This window comes from Nerophis lumbriciformis, linkage group LG06 (assembly GCF_033978685.3).
Source record: "Nerophis lumbriciformis linkage group LG06, RoL_Nlum_v2.1, whole genome shotgun sequence".
NCBI classification, from domain to species: domain Eukaryota; kingdom Metazoa; phylum Chordata; class Actinopteri; order Syngnathiformes; family Syngnathidae; genus Nerophis; species Nerophis lumbriciformis.
The window spans coordinates 49,608,451-49,630,347 of record NC_084553.2 but is presented as its reverse complement, the minus strand read 5'-3'; the positions used below and the strand labels follow the sequence as shown (position 1 = coordinate 49,630,347).

The window sequence follows — 21,897 nt, the reverse complement described above, 5'->3', positions numbered from 1 at the left end:
CCGGGGGGTGGGGATACCGGTGCAATGGACGTCGAGTGGATCTAGCAACCCACATCTGCGGTCCCCTCCAAGGTTTCTCTTTGTCATCCCATTGGGTTGAGTTTTTTCTCGTCCTGATGTGGGATCTGAGCCAAGGATGTCGTTGTGGCTTGTGCAGCCCTTTGAGACACTTGTGATTTAGGGCTATATAAGTAAACATTGATTGATTGAATGTCCTTGTGTGTTAAACATACGTGGCTGATAAAACTGATTCTGATAACATGAGTACAGGGGGAACTCTTCAAATCTTGCAAGATGCCAGCTTTCCTCACTCGGCCTTAGTTGAGCGAGCTTCAAATTATTATTTTTTATTTTATTTATTTATTTCTTTTGACACTCCTTCCATGCAAATTCCAACAAGGTGCGTGGCAAACAATTTCAAAAATACAAAATATATCAAAGCCGTCGATACCACTTTCAAGACATTGAAAAAAAAACATTCTAATGGTACTTGAACCGTTGTGATAGGCCAAATATTAAGAGAGCTACTAATTTTTGATGGTAAAGAATCAAGTCGCTTTTTTTAATTTTTTTTTATTATCCATTAAGACAGTGGTTCTCAACCTTTTTTCAGTGATGTACCCCCTGTGAACATTTTTTTAATTCAAGTACCCCCTAATCAGAGCAAAGCATTTTTGGTTGAAAAAAAGAGATGAATAAGCACTATGTCATCAGTTTCTGATTTATTAAATTGTATAACAGTGCAAAATATTGCTCACTTGAACTATTTGGAAGAAAAGATATAAAAATAACTAAAAACTTGTTGAAAAATAAACAAGTGATTCAATTATAAATAAAGATTTAGAAGTAATAATCAACCTAAAGTGCCCTCTTTGGGGATTGTAATAGAGATCCATCTGTATTCATGAACTTAATTCTAAACATTTCTTCACAAAAAAAGAAATCTTTAACATCAATATTTATGGAACATGTCCACAAAAAATCTAGCTGTTAACACTGAATATTGCATTGTTGCATTGTTGCATTGTAATGAATGGAATAGCCTACTTGATTTGATGTTCAGTTTATGAACTTACATTTGTATTTTGTTGAAGTATTATTCAATAAATATATTCATAAATGATTTTTGAACTGTTGCTATTTTTATAATATTTAAAAAAAAACTCACGTACCCCTTGGCATACTTTCAAGTACCCCCAGGGGTACGCGTACCCCCATTTGACAACCACTGCATTAAGACAGGGTTTCTTAACCTTTTTGACCACAAAGGCGCCCACTCAAATTTCACACTGAACTTGTCATCTTACTGTTGATTTTAATTGTATTCAATAATTATATCTGACCTACTTACAGTTTACAACCTTGTCAAATGATATGAAAGCATGTGTTAATCATAAAGAGTATTCTTTATTCAACATATAAATCTTAGGCTTAAGTCAGGCTGATTAAAAAGACAAGTACTAACCAACTATACTGCATAAGTAAAGACTCATTAATATCTGACGAAAAATACAATTACAAACAATTATGTTGTGCTAATATAAATAAACAACATTAATAATGAAAATGTTTCTTAACTAAACTGTCGATAAAATTGAAGTGCAAATGAAAATACAGCTTCACCACCTTAGTCATAATTTTTTGCGCTTAAGAAACTTCTCTATGACTTTAGCTCCAGACTTGTTTGATATTGTCATTACTGCCACAAGTGGTGGACAAATGTATTACAACTGAGTACCGCTGCGGCCCATACGGACTACAATTCTTGGGGTTCATAGGGGTCCAAAATGCCCCATAAAAGTGTTAAGAATAGGTCATATACAAATAAGTATTATTTTTACTTTAGATCTATTTGTCGATTAAAAGTTTTTATTATTTTTTGAGCAGTGACAGTTTTAAAGTAAAAAACTGACGTGGCAGCTTTTGTGTTATTAATGTCAATATTGCAACATTTTCTTGTTCGTTACACCTGTTTGCATTTATTTCAGTTGTTTTCTTTTTCGTTATACTATTTTTTTTTTAAATGTGCCGCGGGCAGTTAAAGGCCTACTGAAATGTGATTTTCTTATTTAAAGTTAAAGTTAAAGTTAAAGTTAAAGTACCAATGATTGTCACACACACACTAGGTGTGGCGAAATTATTCTCTGCATTTGACCCATCACCCTTGATCACCCCCTGGGAGGTGAGGGGAGCAGTGGGCAGCAGCGGTGGCTGCGCCCGGGAATCATTTTGGTGATTTAACCCCCAATTCCAACCCTTGATGCTGAGTGCCAAGCAGGGAGGTAATGGGTCCCATTTTTATAGTCTTTGGTATGACTCGGCCGGGATTTGAACTCCCAACCTACCGATCTCAGGACGGACACTCTAACCACTAGGCCACTGAGTAGGGATAGCAGGTCCATTCTATGTGTCATACTTGATCATTTCGCGATATTGCCATATTTTTGCTGAAAAGATTTAGTAGAGAACATCGACGATAAAGTTCGAAACTTTTGGTCGCTGATAAAAAAAGCCTTGCCTGTACCGGAAGTAGCAGACCAGTAGCGTGACGTCACAGGTTGTGGAGCTCCTCACATCTGCACATTGTTTACAATCAGGCCCGGCCCTAATCAATCTGGCGCCCTAGGCAAGATTTTAGGTGCCCCCCCCCCCAACCCAGCCCCCCCCCCCCCCCCCCGGCAGTGAAGTGTATATACTCACAAGAACCCGAATAGCTTTGTCTTTGACCTTTTTTTTTTACTTACAACTATACCTAATATATAAAGGGGTGGAAATGTGACTATTACCTGCAGGGAAAACATTAGCTAACCAGAAGGCAATAATGTAAACAAAAAACACCTGCTTAAAAGATCTAATACAAATGTCCCTGAGGAATGTAAGGTGGGAGTACTGTAATTACCTAACGTTACATTATTATTTTCCATAACAATTTAGCCCCCTCCACAATATTAACCCGACGTTAAAACAGAACTAGCTATTTATTGATTAGCAATTGCCGAATCATGTAACATTAGCTTAATGCTAAAAAGCCAGGTTACTATCACATTCTGTAACAGACAAATAATTTCATGTAGGCTAACGTTACCTACCTGCTACCTCTGTCTTTTCTCGTTTCTCCTCTTCTTTTCTCTTTTTTCTTCCCTGGGCACCTGACAGTTTTGGCCGTTTTGACATCTTGTGTTGATTTTTTGATGTGGTGACGTCCAAAAAGAGTCATGATACGCAGAGGTGGGTAGTAACGCGCTACATTTACTCCGTTACATCTACTTGAGTAACTTTTGGGATAAATTGTACTTCTAAGAGTAGTTTTAATGCAACATACTTTTACTTTTACTTAAGTATATTTATAGAGAAGGAACGCTACTTTTACTCCGCTACTTTTATCTACATTCAGCTCGCTACTCGCTACTAATTTTTATCGATCTGTTAATGCACGCTTTGTTTGTTTTGGTCTGTCAGACAGACTTTCAAAGTGCCTGCCTTACTGGTGACGTTTCACTTCGTTCCACCAATCAGATGCAGTCACTGGTGACGTTGGACCAATCAAACAGAGCCAGGTGGTCACATGACCTGACTTAAACAAGTTGAAAAACTTATTGGGGTGTTACCATTTAGTGGTCAATTGTACGGAATATGTACTGTACTGTGCAATCTACTAATAAAAGTTCCAATCAATCAATCAAAAGTGTGAAGGAAAAAAGATACTTGTTTTATTTCAACCGTACCGTCAAAAGCCTCAAGACTGACCGCACATGAGGACGTTCCTGTCTTCACAATAAAAGTGCCGCTCCATCGCGCTTGCGCTTTCAAAACAAGAGTCTCCGAAAGCCAGCGTAAACAAGCTAGCAAGCTACGGAGTTTGACGCCAATATATTTCTTGTAAAGTGTATAAAAACAAATATGGAAGCTGGACAAATAGGATGCCAAAAACCCACCACTTTCATGTGGTATTAGACAGAAAGGAGAAACTTTTCTTCTCCTCCATTTGAAAACGTGGACGTTATCATCACGACTGTCTGATTACAATCAACGCAAGTCATCAGAATCAGGTAATACACCAACTTATATTCTTGTCTTCATTAAAGAAAGGAATCTATATGTTAAACATGCATGTATATTCATTAAAACACCTTTAACATGTAAACAAAAACAGCAAAATAAATACTTATAAATTATATACTGTATATATCAATGTATATGTATGTATGTATATATATATATATATATATATATATATATATATATATATATATATATGATATGAGTGTGTATGTTACTCATCAGTTACTCAGTACTTGAGTAGTTTTTTCACAACATACTTTTTACTTTTACTCAAGTAAATATTTGGGTGACTACTCCTTACTTTTACTTGAGTAATAAATCTCTAAAGTAACAGTACTCTTACTTGAGTACAATTTCTGGCTACTCTACCCACCTCTGATGATACGTAAAGGGAGGGGGCGCACCGTGCGGGGGGAGGAGGGGGGGCGTAATGTTGTAACAAATAATATTTCTATTAAATAGGCTTTACTTTGCATTTTAATTAACGTGAGATTATTTTTTGTATTTAGAAATAATAGTAACAACTTTTTTTTTTTTTTTTTTTCTCCAACATTTGTGGCACTGGCATGGCGCCCCCTGATGGACGGCGCCCTTAGCATTTGCCTATACGGCCTATGCCACGGGCCGGCCCTGTTTACAATCATGGCCACCAGCAGCGAGAGCGATTCGGACCGAGAAAGCAACGATTTCCCCATTAATTTGAGCGAGGATGAAAGATTTGTAGATGAGGAAAGTGAGAGTGAAGGACTAGAGGGCAGTGGGAGCGATTCAGATAGGGAAGATGCTGTGAGTGGCGGGTGGGACCTGATATTCAGCTGGGAATGACTAAAACAGTAAATAAACACAAGACATATATATACTCTATTAGCCACAACACAACCAGGCTTATATTTAATATGCCACAAATTAATCCCGCATAACAAACACCTCCCCCCTCCCGTCCATATAACCCGCCAATACAACTCAAACACCTGCACAACACACTCAATCCCACAGCCCAAACTACCGTTCACCTCCCCAAAGTTCATACAGCACATATATTTCCCCAAAGTCCCCAAAGTTACGTACGTGACATGCACATAGCGGCACGCACGTATAGGCAAGAGATCAAATGTTTGGAAGCCGCAGCTGCATGCGTACTCACGGTACCGCGTCTGCGCATCCAACTCAAAGTCTTCCTGGTAAAAGTCTCTGTTGTCCCAGTTCTCCACAGGCCAATGGTAAAGCTTGACTGTCATCTTTCGGGAATGTAAACAATGAAACACCGGCTGTGTTATCCGCACAGCAGTCAGGGGGTGCATTCTACGGCGGGGGTGCGTTATCCGGCACAACACCTGCCGCAATACACCGCTTCCCACCTACAGCTTTCTTTTTTCTCCATTGTTCATTGAACAAATTGCAAAAGATTCACCAACACAGATGTCCAGAATACTGTGGAATTTTGCGATGAAAACAGACGACTTAATAGCTGGCCACCATGCTGTCCCAAAATGTCCTCTACAATCCGTGATGTCACTTGCAGGCGTCATCATACCGAGACGTTTTGAGCAGGATATTTCGCGCGAAATTTAAAATTGCACTTTAGTAAGCTAACCCGGCCGTATTGGCATGTGTTGCAATGTTAAGATTCCATCATTGATATATAAACTATCAGACTGCGTGGTCGGTAGTAGTGGGTTTCAGCAGGCCTTTAAAACAATAGCTTGTAACGCCCTTGAATTAAACCATTCATTATGACTAGAGTGGACTCTTCCTGTCACTGCTCGACTGCACTTCCTTCGACACTCACAAGGATTTAAAGTAGAAAAGACTGGAGGGACATCATGTCTTTACATCTAGAGAACTCCGCGAATTAAGCATTAATCCGTGAAAGGCAATGTTGGACTTATCCGTGCATTTCTAAGTAAAGTATTTGATTGTGATGCTAATGAGAAAAATTATCGTTTTTGCAGTTAATTTCCTGCCACAAATATTTGGCTGTCATCTACAATTCATGTCTGCAGTTTTAATGGTGTAAAGTTCATATGTTGTCTCATTATTTAGCTATGATTTCCCTGTTGTTCAGAAATGTTTGGTTTCCAACAATATCTAGCCATTTCAAGTTTCAGTATAATGTTGAGCCTACGAGAGATTTATTCATCGAGTTTATTAATACTATTGATGATATTTTCTTGATGCAGTGTGGTCATCCATGTCGAACAAAGCACTTGACTTTCCTGCACAACATCCATCCCATCCCATCCATTTTCTACCGCTTGTCCCTTTCGGGGTCGCAAATAAAGTTTTAGTTCCTGTTATGAAAATTGACATTGAAAATACGGTAGATTGAGTTAACATGAAGTGAGTTTATTTTCACAGATAAAGGGCTCCGTAATTATATCGAGGCATAACTTAAAAGAACACAAACAAACGAATGCAATTTTACGCTAATAGTTTTGCTCTCAAAAACTAACTATGTAGTAAAGGATAAAAAGATTGCATCACGGAAAGTTTCTCAAATAAATTAAATGTTCAAACAAACCTTTTGCGAAACGATCGCTGCACAGCACGAGTGTGGTCAGACTGCACACCCCAAGATGAAAGCGACATGTTTTGAAAGCCATTTCCCTTGGATGCGCTTTTATAATTTTTGCTGGCCTTATTCCCTTTATGAACTACTTTTTCCAAAACTCTATAAAAAGCTCATTCCTGTCTCCCCATTTGAACGCTTGGAACAGCACAGCAAAGCGGCCATTTTCTGCTCAAACTCTTCACTTTATATATATATATATATGTGTATATATATATATATATATGTGTATATATATATATATATATATATATATATATATATATATATATATATATATATATATATATATATATATACACACACACACATATATAGATGGATAGATAGTACTTTATTGATTACTTCAGGAGAGTTCCCTCAGGAAAATTTAAATTCCAGCAGGAGTGTACAAAATTGAGATCGAATTTAAAAAGTAAAAAAGTAAATAATGGGGGTATAAATGGAAACAAAATACAAAAATATTACAATAGAATAAAAATAAAAAGCAACAATGAGAATAAAAATCTAACAGTAAAATAAGAATATAACAAGAGAAACTAGGCAGTAGTGACCATGTTATGAAAAAGTATTGCCCTGCCCCCCACAGAGGAGTTGTACAGTCTAATGGCGTTTGGGACAAAGGAGTCTTTTAGTCTATTAGTGCACTTGGGATGAAGCAGTCTAGCACTGAACAGGCTCCTCTGGCTACTGATAACGGTATGCAGAGGGTGAAGATGATGATGATGATGATGATACATATATATATATATATATATATATATATATATATATATATATATATGTATATATACATTATAACTATACAATATATATATATATATATATATATATATATATATATATATATATATATATATATATATACATGTATATATATATATTAGGGCTGCAACAACTAATCGATTAAATCGATTAAAATCGATTATAAAAATAGTTGGTGTTGTGTGTGTGTTCTTGTATTCCCACCCTTATGGAGACATCAACAAGGAAAAGTACCTTCCATATGAGGACATAGCATGGTCCCAATAAAGAAAACCATTGCATCTAATAAGGAATGTCTCATTTTCACCCCTGGTGGTGAAATCGATCAAAATTAGGGTGGACCCAAATAGGAGGGATTTTTCAAATTGACTGTGTGTCGGTTTTAAAAGTGCTCCCCCTCTTGTCAACATATGAAATAACAAGTGTGTGAAAAAATTTGAAGTCCTCCCCCTCTGGCCAACATATGTCATAACAAGTGTGTGTAAGAAATTGAAATGTGCCAACATGAGTAACACAAATAAAATAAATATGTATATAGAGACATACTGTAATAACTTGAAGTAAATAATGAAGATTAAAAAGCGATAACAAACAAAAAATAAAAAATAAATTAAAATGAATTAAAAGCTTACCTTTTTTATATTTGCATACTATGTATATATTATTAATGTTATAAATACAAATCTTTATATATCTAGAAATAGTGGTCCTAAAGAAGTAGGCATTTTTTGGTGGTCTCAAGAAGGTAACCAATACAATAATGTGTGTGTGTGTGTGTGTGTGTGTGTGTGTGTGTGTGTGTGTGTGTGTGTGTGTGTGTGTGTGTGTGTGTGCGTGCGTGTGTGTGTGTGTGTGTGTGTGTGTGTGTGTGTGTGTGTGTGTGTGTGTGTGTGTGTGTGTGTGTGTGTGAAAAATTAAAGACGCAAAGACCCGCCTTACGTTGTTTCTGATTGGTTTACATTGCTTGGTGCCTTCCGTGGTTGCCTAGATTTAGGCACAACAATTTATGGATTGGTATGTGATCAGCACGAGGAAACAAGTTTATTATTATGAAAAAATAAATAGAGTAGTGAAAGAGTGTGAGAAATGTCCAGTGTGGTGTGTGGCGTGAAAAAGGGTTAAATTGTGTGACTCTCACACTCAAAGTGTGAGGCTTGGCAGCTCTGCAACTAGGTCTTTATCTTCAGCACAATGAGATAGTTGTGATTACCTTGCAGAGTTATGGCTAAGTTGGAGCTAGAAGTCTTTCAAAACAGTGTCCTTGTCTTGCCAGTTGGTAGGTCTGCATTAACATCCTTAGCTCTGTCATCGCTGGCTTGAGTGTCTTGATGTCATCACAACAGGTGTGTGCTCAGATTAGTCGTGCTGCCGCTACTGTATCGCTGCTATCCAAACGTTATAAATGGCCATACTTTTATCCAACTGGCCATTCTTTCTAAAAAAAAAGAATGCAAACATTTACCTCACTTGAGATTTTATATTTGGGGGTACATTGTTTGTAAACTCTTTCAATGTATTCATATCTCTAAAGTTAAAATCGATTATCGGTTTGTATTGATTATTTTTTACACCCCTGCTATTTAGGTTTCACATTTACAATATCTTCATTTCAATGTGCTTATAGTAATAACTTAATAAACAGCTGGACATAACATATGCAATATATGCACTTTTTTTTTAGAATTTTGCCTATCGTTCACTAATCGATGGATGGTGTCGGTTAGTTTTTTTGCATTCTTTAAATATTTAATAAATGCAATCAAAAGTGTGCTTACAATATGTCAAGACTTGGTCCTTGGGTTTTGTTTTTCCGAAAGGTAACGGAAAATTGGCGCGGGCAAGACGTGAGTACATGTTTAATATTTAAACTCAAAAAGATATAAACAAAAGGCGCTCACAGCGGAGGTTAAACAACTTGGCTATGAAAACAAAAGGCGCGCACAAAGGCGGAAAACTGTGAACAAGAAACAAAAACTTACTTGGCATGGAACTGTGAACATGACATGAAAAAGAGTGATCATAAAGTGTGCAGAGCATAAATGTGATGTCGCCAGGCTGACCAACAGAAAATGAAAAGCTTAAATAACACAGACATGATTAAAAACAGGTGCGTGACTCAAAACGTGAAACAGGTGCGTGACATGACAGGTGAAAACTAATGGGTTGCTATGGAAACAAAACAAGGGAGTGAACAACCAGGAACTTAGAAAGTGTCCAAAAAACAAACAGCACATGGCCAAACAAAAACATGATCAACACTGACATGACACAATAGAGCCCATGAGAGCTGCTCTATTCCACATCCAAACACCTCCATTGAGGTTTTATACACATGATGTAAGTATATATGTAATGTAGTAGTGGCCACACTTATAATAACATTATATATATTTACGTATTTTGATCATTTTAAGCATATGTGGCACATTATATTCAAAAACGCGTCAACATGTTTGCTTTTTTTTTTTCTTCATTACTGATTATTACTCACTACAGACTTCATGAGAGCCAACAAACATAATACAACTTCCCTTACTGCACAAGGTCTACTGTCATTAAGATGCCGACTGCTACGATGGGGCAAAGTTGTTTTGTGTCATTCTTTGTCGAAGTGTACCAACTTGTTGGAATACATCCTCAGACTTCTTCTGTCCAGGTGAGATGCTTGATTTATGATCTACAATAAACTTCCAGGAAGTATGGAAGCGAGGAAACACCTCACCAGTCGATCATGTACACAGGCTTGTGATCACAACGCTGCTATAAATAGTTTGTCTGCGTTAGCGTTTATAACAACAACACAACATCACTGATACTTGGTTAATTCTCAAGTCACGAAATGTAAATGCAGTATTTATGGCGTTTTTAAATAGTTGGTGATTGGATTTTATGGGTGGAATAAAGGATCTCCCATTTGGTCCGCTGTAAGCAGACTTTTATTTAGAATGCATAAAACATCCATCTGTCGTCATGTCTCTCATTATGATTGTGAACGATAGGCAAAATTTAAAAAAAAATGTGCAGTTCCCCTCTAAATACCCCCAAAATCCTCTATTGCTCGGTGATTGCTCGGTTGCAATCATCTTGAAGCACTTCAGGGTTTTAGGTGAATGACTAATGTTTATTTGCATGCATCAGTGCAGATTTGGGCCTATTTTGAAAGGTTTCGAGGCAAGTATACAAGCTATCATTAGAAAATATTGAAATGGGATGGAAGGGATTTATAGACTCTTAAAAAAATACTTTTCTAAAGATTTAAACTATTCATGACCAAAGACATCTGTTCAAGTTACTGCTCAACCACACTTCCTTTGAAACTGTCAAGGATTTAAAGTAGAAAAGATTGGCGGCACATATCTCTACATCTGCAGAGGTCCACAAATTAAGTTTAAATCCGTGAAAAACAATGTTGGACTTATACGTGCATCGGTAAGTAACGTATTTGATTGACATTAACAATTGTGGTCAATCACTTGGCTTTCCTGCACAACAGCAACGAAAGCTTTTTTTTTTTGCAATGAAAATAGACAACGAAAATAAGGTAGATTGGACCAACAATCGCAATATTTATTAATAGGACTTAACATGTTTTATTTCCACAATCAAAGGTCTTAGTAGTTATATTTAGGCATAACTTAAAAGTACACAAACTAACACGATCCCTTGTCCTTACTTTACGTTATTAGTTCTGCTCTCAAACACTACCTATGTAGGAAATAATAAACTTGATTGCATCTCAGAAAGTTTCTTAAGCAAATGTTCAAACAAACCTTTTACGAAGTGATCGCTGCTGACACGAGTATGGTCTGACTGTACTCCACAAGATGAAAGCGGCATGTTTCCCTTGACACGCTTTCGTAATTTTACCAACTTTTTTACCTTTCAAGAACCACTTCTTTCAAGACTCTGTAAGAGCCCTTTCCTATCTCGCCATTTTGAACGCTTGGAACAGCACAGCAAAGCGGCTTTTCTAGCTCAAACTCTTCACTGAGGCTCAATCCGAATTCTCACCCTTTCCCCTTCTTCTTAACCCTCCCCCTTTGGCTTTAGAACCTTAGGCTATGTCTACACTAAGCCGGATAACCCCTTAAACGAATAATTATTTAGCCGAAGCATTGTGTCAGCCACACTAAACCACCGTTAAAGGTAACCCTCCTTGGATAATTTTTTACATGGGTAAGTGCGTAGTGTATTTCTTGAATCTCCGGCTCTTAGCTTTGTATGGACTCATTGATGGTTTACAAACTGAGTTCGGAGAGGAAGTGAAGTCAGAAAGACCGTGCCCCACACAGGAAGTGATGTCAGAAAGAACGCGCGACAGCCAGTATATATATATACATACGTACAGTACAGGCAAAAAGTTTGGACACCTTCTCCTCATTCAATGCATTTTCTTTATTTTTATGACTATTTACATTGTAGATTGTCACTGAACGCTTTAAAACTATGAATGAACACATGTGGAGTTATATACTTCACAAAAAAAGGTGAAATAACTGAAAACATGTTTTATATTCTAGTTTCTTCAAAATAGCCACCCTTTGCTCTGATTACTGCTTTGCACACTTTTGGCATTCTCTTGATGAGCTTCAAGCACACCTGTGAAGTGAAAACCATTTCAGGTGACTACCTCTTGAAGCTCATCGAGAGAATGCCAAGAGTGCGCGAAAATGTAATCGGAGCAAAGGTTGGCTATTTTGAAGAAACTAGAATACAAAACATGTTTTCAGTTGCTTCTCCTTTTTTTTGTTAAGTGCATAACTCCACATGTGTTCATTCATAGTTTTGATGCCTTCAGTGACAATCTACAATGTAAATAGTCATGAAAATAAAGAAAACACATTGAATGAGAAGGTGTGTCCAAATGTTTGGCCTGTACTGTATATATATATATATATATATATATATATATATATATATATATATATATATATATATATATATATATATATATATATATTGCCCCGTTTAAATATAAATTCCATGTTTTTATTCTGTTTCCAATAGCAATGAATAACAGAACAGTCAAGTATTCAGCAATTCTCACCTCATGCCTAAATAAATACATTTAATATTTTACGACCCCGTAAGGGACAAGCCGTAGAAAATAGATGGATGGACTATTCAGGTATCATATTTGGAATATTTTCATTTCAATGTGCTTTTGCTTACATTTGTTTCTCTCTAAGCAACATGACAGCAATAGCTTAATGACTGGCGAGACATGACAAATGTAATATCTCTTCATTATTTACCCCCAAAGTCCTCTATATTAACAATGGAGAGGTCCGACTCTTCCACCATTGCAAACCAAATCCAAGGGATTATTCTAGGGTTTTTTTGGATTTGGGACCTATGCCACTCTCGCAGTGAAACATGTTTCATGCACACACGTCATGGATAACGGCGTAAAGGCAGGACTGCAGGGCTTGACAGGCGTAGTTAGATGATCTCTGGGTTGATCCGCACTCTGTGATGAAGTGCATTGTGCAGGGCCCGGCGGTGGTTTTACCAGCTCCGAGGTGGGGTCGAGGGTCAGTGCCTCTGGAGTGTGAGTCAGCCTCGGCGTAGACTTGCTGTTCATTTGGGTTAATGTCGCTGCAGGGTTTGGTAGATGGGTGGCCAAAGATGTCACTCATCAGTGCCAAATCGTCACTGGCACGCTGATGTGGTGTTTCAGTCTCCCGGGAGTACAGCAGAGAGTCAAATGCCTGGAGCGCACTTTTCCACCATCGTTGATGAGGTAAGTAAGTAATGGTTGCTTTAACGCTTTCCTCCACGGAAGTTTCTGACACGCGCCTGATCCCCTGGCAGCAAGCTGTCTTGTTATGGGACGTCTTTTGTTTGTGTTGTTTACTTTCCACAGTTCTCGCTAACTGGGCTTGAGCGAAGTAAATCTAGTTCTCAACTGACTCTTTAAAGGGGAACATTATCACCAGACCTATGTAAGCGTCAATATATACATTGATATTGCAGAAAAAAGACCATATATTTTTTTAACCGATTTCCGAACTCTAAATGGGTGAATTTTGGCGAATTAAACGCCTTTCTAATATTCGCTCTCGGAGCGATGACGCCATTTTCTCAAACACCGAGTCAAATCAGCTCTGTTATTTTCCGTTTTTTCGACTGTTTTCCGTACCTTGGAGACATCATGCCTCGTCGGTGTGTTGTCGGAGGGTGTAACAACACGAACAGGGACGGATTCAAGTTGCACCAGTGGCCCAAAGATGCGAAAGTGGCAAGAAATTGGACGTTTGTTCTGCACACTTTACCGACGAAAGCTATGCTACGACAGAGATGGCAAGAATGTGTGGATATCCTGCGACACTCAAAGCAGATGCATTTCCAACGATAAAGTCAAAGAAATCTGCCGCCAGACCCCCATTGAATCTGCCGGAGTGTGTGAGCAATTCAGGGACAAAGGACCTCGCTAGCACGGCAAGCAATGGCGGCAGTTTGTTCCCGCAGACGAGCGAGCTAAACCCCCTGGATGTCTTGGCTCACACCGTCCCAAGATGATCAAGAGAAGAATATCGACCCTAGTTTCCCTGGCCTGCTGACATGAACTCCAAAACTGGACAGATCAGCTTTCAGGAAAAGAGCGCGGATGAGGGTATGTCTACAGAATATATTAATTGATGAAAATTGGGCTGTCTGTGCTCTCAAAATGCATGTTGTTGCCAAATGTATTTCATGTGCTGTAAACCTAGTTCATAGTTGTTAGTTTCCTTTAATGCCAAACAAACACATACCAATCGTTGGTTAGAAGGCGATCGCCGAATCTGTCCTTGCTTTCTCCCGTGTCGCTGGCTGTCGTGTCGTTTTCATCGGTTTCGCTTGCATACGGTTCAAACCGATATGGCTCAATAGCTTCAGTTTCTTCTTCGATTTCGTTTTCGCTACCTGCCTCCACACTACAACCATCCGTTTCAATACATTCGTAATCTGTTGAATCGCTTAAGCCGCTGAAATCCGAGTCTGAATCCGAGCTAATGTTGCTATAGCTTGCTGTTCTTTCCGCCATGTTTGTTTGTGTTGGCTTCACTATGTGACGTCACAGGAAAATGGACGGGTGTATATAACGATGGTTAAAATCAGGCACTTTGAAGCTTTTTTTAGGGATATTGCGTGATGGGTAAAATTTTGAAAAAAACTTCTAAAAATATAATAAGCCACTGGGAACTGATTTTTAATGGTTTTAACCATTCTGAAATTGTGATAATGTTCCCCTTTAAGAACAACTCGGCCGGCGACGCTCCTGTCACTGAATGTGGCGTCCGTCTGCACAGCGGCAGGAAGTCAGCCAGTCAGTTGCAGTGACAATGTCCTGTGCTGAGCTTTGTCTACCAAAACTTGTTTCTTTCGTGCTGCCTTTACTGTCTGCACCGATCTTTCAGCTGCGCCATTTAATGCTGGATGGTAGGCTGTAGTGTTGTCCCGATACCAATATTATTGATATTTTTCGATACTTTTCTAAATAAAGGGGACCACAAAAATTGCATCAGTGGCTTTATTTGAACAAAAAATCTTACGGTACATTAAACATATGTTTCTTACTGCAAGTTTGTCCTTAAATGAAATAGTGAACGTACAAGACAACTTGTCTTTTAGTAGTAAGTAAGCAAACAAAGACTCCTAATTTAGTCTGCTGACATATGCAGTAACATATTGTGTCATTTATCATTCTATGATTTTGTCAACATTATTAAGGACAAGTGGTAGAAAATTAACTACCGTATTTTTCGGACTATAAGTCGCAGTTTTTTTCATAGTTTGGCTGGGGGTGTGACTTATACTCAGGATCGACTTATGTGTGAAATTATTGACACATTACCGTAAAATATCAAACAATATTATTTAGCTCATGAGGCGTCATGAAGCGTTTCGACACATTGCAAAACTGTATTGATACTGTGTCAATACTGTGTCACTAAATACTGACATCTGCTGGACATTAAAAATCCCTACAGGCAACCTATGGACCGACTCAACTGACACTGATTTTATGACCTAGTATATACAATAACATAAACCAAGTCATTGTATTTCATTTAGGATTATTTAATATCTTCATTTAAATAAAGATATATTTTTATCTTTTTTAGATACAGTCATAATAAATAAATAAATGATAAATGGGTTGTACTTGTATAGCGCTTTTCTACCTTCAAGGTACTCAAAGCGCTTTGACACTACTTCCACATTTACCCATTCACACACTGATGGAGGGAGCTGCCATGCAAGGCGCTAACCAGCACCCATCAGGAGCAAGGGTGAAGTGTCTTGTTCAGGACACAACGGACATGACGAGGTTGGTACTAGGTGGGGATTGAACCAGGGACCCTCGGGTCGCGCACGGCCACTCTTCCACTGCGCCACGCCGTCCCAGTCAAGAAATAATGTGAACATGTATCATAACATGGAAATCTAAGAGAACGTGTTGTGAATGAGGATGCTTGTGGACTGGGAATTTTTATTTTTATATTTTTTTACACATTTTTATTAAAAAAAACCCAGTTTTTCCAACGTATTAAATTTTAGACGATTTCTCTTCTTAGTTATTATTTCTCCGGCTGTAGAAAAGACCCACTCACAGGGCACAGAGGAGGCGTCAGTGCGACACAGTTCGCGTATTGGTCACATGACCGAAACAGCTCATGATCGGTCACGTGACTTTCTAAAAGCGGTACGCGCACCGACACAGGGTTTTGCTCTATGAGCTCGACGCATGCGCCGATGCATCGGTGTTGCCGGACCCATCACTACTGACCACTTTCAACAATGCAGCAGACATTGTCCTAACTGATTGACAGGCATCACAGTTCTGCATAGAGATCGACTAATATGTTTTTTTCAGGGCCGATACCGATTATTAGTAGTCAAGGAGGCCGATGGCCGATAATTCGAGCCGATATTCATTTGCAATAAAATTTAGCTAAACTTGAATAAAAGAGCTGGACGAGGCTTAAATATGGGATTTTTCTACATTACAAAAACTTGCAAGCTAATCAATGTTAAAGCAGTTGCTGAATTTCCCCCAAGGATCAATAAAGTACTTTCTATTCTATTATATTCTATTGTAAGGTTTGCTCCTGAGGAACCCTGAAATATCGGTTAGTTGGTAGGTTGAAATTTATTTTTAAGATATATACAGTTTCAATGTGATACATCACATATTTTACATATTTTTAATTTCTCCTTACAACATGTCTGAAAAGGATTAGGAGGAAGCGAAGCTTATTTTTAGCCTACACCTTTTTCACTTCATATCAATGACTCACACATATGTTCACTTCCTGTTCTCAGTGTGTAACACACATTACATCAATTATGTTTAAATGGTATGATTGATATGAAATATATGATTTATAAATATGCCAACAATTTAGATAAAAGTAATTCTGGCATCCTTCATGTAGTTTATAGGTGAGACATTTTTCAAGCCGGCTGACAATTTCTTCCTGCTGCTTGCTCTTCGTTACATTTTATATTAGCCTCAAATTTGCCAATTTAAACAAAGTGTGGATTTTTGGCAGATATATATTTCTTGTCATCTTTCTTCCCAAACCCATTCGTGACTGCTCAGACCTTCCTACTTTCAAAAGCCTTCTCAAAACACACCTCTTCAGATCTGCTTTTAAAGGGGAACATTATCACCAGACCTATGTAAGCGTCAATATATACCTTGATGTTGCAGAAAAAAGACCATATATTTTTTAACCGATTTCCGAACTCTAAATGGGTGAATTTTGGCGAATTAAACACCTTTCTATTATTCGCTCTCGGAGCGATGACGTCACAACGGGACGTCACATCGGGAAGCAATCCGCCATTTTCTCAAACACCGAGTCAAATCAGCTCTGTTATTTTCCGTTTTTTCGACTGTTTTCCGTACCTTGGAGACATCACGCCTCGTCGGTGTGTTGTCGGAGGGTGTAACAACACGAACAGGGACGGATTCAAGTTGCACCAGTGGCCCAAAGATGCGAAAGTGGCAAGAAATTGGACGTTTCTTCCGCACACTTTACCGACGAAAGCTATGCTACGACAGAGATGGCAAGAATGTGTAGATATCCTGCGACACTCAAAGCAGATGCATTTCCAACTGGACTGGACAGATCAGCTTTCAGGAAAAAAGAGCGGATGAGGGTATGTCTACAGAATATTTTAATTGATGAAAACTGGGCTGTCTGCACTCTCAAAGTGCATGTTGTTGCCAAATGTATTTCATATGCTGTAAACCTAGTTCATAGTTGTTAGTTTCCTTTAATGCCAAACAAACACATACCAATCGTTGGTTAGTGTCAAGTGGGGGTCGCAGCTAGCTGCGGGGATTGTTCTTCCAACGCAAAATAGACGGCTCCGGATGACAGCGTGAAGGTAGGCTTGGATTTATTGACATTAAACAGTCACTACCACAAAACACAAAGATACAACCAAAAAAAAAAGGCAAGTGTGCCTAAAACATATGAAGCTACTAATTAACAAAAACTAGGACATGGACATGGAAACTTACTTTGTCAAAACGAGACATAAACCGGAGTGACATGACGACAATGCAGGCAGGACGAGTGATGAACAAGGTATGCTTAAATAACAGTGACATGATTGGTGACAGGTGTGTGTGAGTCAAAACGTGAAACAGGTGCGTGACGTGACAGGTGAAAACTAATGGTTGCTATGGTGACAAAACAAAACAAAAGTGCACAAAAAGTCAAAAATTTAAACCGAACATTACTAAAACAAAACATGATCACACAGACATGACAGTTAGAAGGCGATCGCCGAATTCGTCCTCGCTTTCTCCCGTGTCGTGTCGTTTTCGTCGGTTTCGCTTGCATACGGTTCAAACCGATATGGCTCAATAGCTTCAGTTTCTTCTTCAATTTCGTTTTCGCTACCTGCCTCCACACTACAACCATCCGTTTCAATACATGCGTAATCTGTTGAATCGCTTAAGCCGCTGAAATCCGAGTCTGAATCCGAGCTAATGTCGCTATATCTTGCTGTTCTATGCGCCATGTTTGTTCGTATTGGCATCACTGTGTGACGTCACAGGAAAATGGACGGGTGTATATAACGATGGTTAAAATCAGGCACTTTGAAGCTTTTTTTAGGGATATTGCGTGATGGGTAAAATTTGGAAAAAAACTTCGAAAAATAAAATAAGCCACTGGGAACTGATTTTTAATGGTTTTAACCCTTCTGAAATTGTGATACTGTTCCCCTTTAACCAGTGATTAGTGTTCTGTGTCTTGTAATGTCCTGTCTTGTAAAATCCCAGTATTATTATGTATTTTACAATGTACTGCTTTTATATTTATTTTATTTCATATTATTACTTTGAACTGTTTTATATTTAAATTTGTTTATCCTGTGAAGCGTCTTTGAGTGCTCTGAAAAGCGCTATACCAAATAAAATGTATTATTATTATCTTCATATTTATCCATTTCTGTCGCGTTATTTAATTGAATCACTGAACATGAATACAAACTTGCTCCTTTAATGAGTCCATGCACGCAGTGAGTGTTACGAACGGAGGCTTACCGGAAACACACACATTGGGAGGAAAAATCTCGGAGAGAAGGCCAAAAACTGGAATTCCCTGCAAAAAAAATGGATGTTCTGACAAATTCTTGTAAACAGAGGAGACTTGTTGTAAGCGATCAGAAGGGAACAATGATTATTATTACTGTTTTACTCTCTACTTATCGCTATTTTTTATTTTATTTAATACTAGATACTGGTATCATATAAATATATATACACAGTACAGGCCAAAAGTTTGGACATACCTTCTCTTTCAATGGGTTTTCTTTATTTTCATGACTATTTACATTGTAGATTGTAACTGAAGGCATCAAAACTATAACTGAACACATGTGGAGTTATGCACTTAACAAAAAGAGGTGAAATAACTGAAAACATGTTTTACATTCTAGTTTCTTCAAAATAGCCACCCTTTGCTCTGATTACTTTTTTTGCACACTCTTGGCATTCTCTCGATGAGCTTCAAGAGGTAGTCACCTGAAATGGGTTTCACTTCGCAGGTGTGCTTGAAGCTCATCGAGAGAATGCCAAGAGCGTGCGAAGCAGTAATCAGAGCATAGGGTGGCTATTTTGAAGAAACTAGAATATAAAACATGTTTTCAGTTATTTCACCTTTTTTGTTAAGTACATAACTCCACATGTGTTCATTCATAATTTTGATGCCTTCAGTGACAATCTACAATGTAAATAGTCATGAAAATAAAGAAAACGCATTGAATGAGGAGAAGGTGTGTCCAAACTTTTGGCCTGTGCTGTATATCGTTTCTGCTGATGTATTTCTGTAAAAAAATATATATATATATTTCGGCCGATACCGATAAAAGAAGGCCGATAATCCGTAGTTATCAAAGTCGGCGTCCAAATGTGGCTACAGCCTCAAGGCGTGTCAAGAGAAGAGAGAAATTGATATGAAATATATGATTCATAATATGGCATCAAACAATTATTTTGGTGTGTTTTGCTTTTTCTTTGGCTTTTTTCGCACACCTGACAAGAATCAGCCTCAACAAGACGTGTTAGGAGAATAAAAAGAAAGGTTAGTCCACTGCTAATGTTAGCTGCTAACACTAAAGCTCAGTTAAACGAGCACTAAAAACACTTACCGTATTTTTCGGACTATAAGTCGCAGTTTTTTTCATAGTTTGGCCGGGCTCCAGTGCGATTTATATATGTTTTTTTCCTTCTTTATTATGCATTTTCGGCAGGTGCGACTTATACTCCGGTGCGACTTATACTCCGAAAAATACGGTAACTCAACAAAAAAACAAACTGACTCAACAAGGGGTGTTATAGTACAAGAAAGACTAGACGATTTGAATGCTAACGTTAGCTGCTAGCACTTGCTCTTAAATGGTCCCTCTAATGCTGACAAAATTGGGACTTATTTCATATTCAAAACTTAAAAAATTACATCTATAGGTAAAAGTCCCCCCAAAATAGACACGGTAGTAATTTTAGGCTTGTTTTCTAATAATTTTCTGCACATTTTTGAATCCCCACTTTAAGCGCCAAAATGTGGGCAGGCCTGCATCAGCCTGCCCACATTTTGGCGCTACTACTCAGTGGATTAGTGGTTAGAGCGTCCGCCCTGAGATCGGTAGGTTGTGAGTTCAAACCCCGGCTGAGTCATACCAAAGACCATAAAAATGGGACCCATTACCTCCCTGCTTGGCACTCAGCATCAAGGGTTGGAATTGGGGGTTAAATCACCAAAAATGATTCCCGGGCGCGGCCACCGCTGTTGCTCACTGCTCCCCTCACCTCCCAGGGGGTGATTAAGGGTGATGGGTCAAATGCAGAGAATGATTTCGCCACACCTTGTGTGTGTGTGACAATCATTGGTACTTTAACTGTTGACGTCACCTACAGAAGACTGGTAGCAATTTCATATTGTGTGGTGTGCGTTTTGGTGGCATCTTCATCCCAAATCATGGTTGGAATTGGGGGTTGAATCACTAAATGATTCCCGAGCGCGGCCACCGCCGCTGCTCACTGCTCCCCTCACCTCCCAGGGTGTGGAACAAGGGGATGGGTCAAATGCAGAGGGTAATTTCACCACACCTAGTGTGTGTGTGACTATCAGTGGTACTTTAACTTTAACTTTATGGGTTTTTTTTGCACAACATTTGAAAAAATGATAAAATACAGTATGTCTGCATTGTTGCAGGTTGTAGCTATACGACTAAAGAAGGGGTCAGCCTGCATACATTTCCAAATGATGGGAATATGAGGAAAGTATGGACCTCTCCAATCAAATTGACTCAGGCAAAATGGGACGGACCAAGTAGGAGGAGTGTAATTTGAAGCAATCGTTGCAATACTGTAATTGTAAATAATGAAAACTCAAGTCAAATGTGATCCTGAAAATCAGAGAACCCTCGAGGTGGTAAAGACTAGGAAAAACTGGGACACAAGTACAGAACGGTGATCAAAAAAAAAAAAAAAAAAGGTAAGCCGCAAGTAATCTATTTTGCGCCCTCTTCTACCGATGTTTTCCTTGAGATGTTTGAGGAAAATGCTGAAAGAGCATGAGAAATCATAAGGATTTGTCTTAAAAAGGCGATTGTCTTATATTGCCTATTTGCTCATGTTACCCATATCAGTGTTGAAGTAATCATGGACCAGGGCAACAAAAACATGCAATTAAAAATGACTTGTTCATGTCTTTTTCCACACTGTCAACACAGGGAAATGGGCTCCAGTTCTGTAGGTACCGTATTTTTTGGACTATATGCCTCTACTTTTTTTTCGTTGAAACCTGTTGCTTATTCAATGGTGCGGCTGATTTGTGGATTTTTCTTCGCTAAAGGCCATCATGTGTTGATTCAACAAATAGTTTTTAACAGACACTGAAAACTGCACTGAAACAGTGGTTGACAACTAATCAGACACGCACGCACAATTAGATTATTCACTTGGTTTTTCTTTTGTTTGTTGTTTGTTTTAT

The 21,897-nt window shown here is 38.4% G+C and overlaps 1 protein-coding gene across 9 annotated transcripts in view; it reads right to left on the bottom strand.

The window, feature by feature from the left end:
* LOC133608884 (protein mono-ADP-ribosyltransferase PARP6) overlaps positions 1-21,897 on the bottom strand; it is a 101,622-nt gene that overhangs the window by 75,893 nt on the left and 3,832 nt on the right. The window contains exon 1 of one of the 9 annotated variants that reach the window (XM_061964498.2): positions 11,167-11,384. The exons of 7 other annotated variants lie outside the window; for them this stretch is intronic. The gene's annotated coding sequence lies outside the window, so the exon portion shown is untranslated. Of the gene's footprint in view, positions 1-6,583; positions 6,621-11,166; positions 11,385-21,897 lie in introns of those variants that run through there. One more of the 9 variants, XM_061964496.2, reaches the window with a different exon arrangement.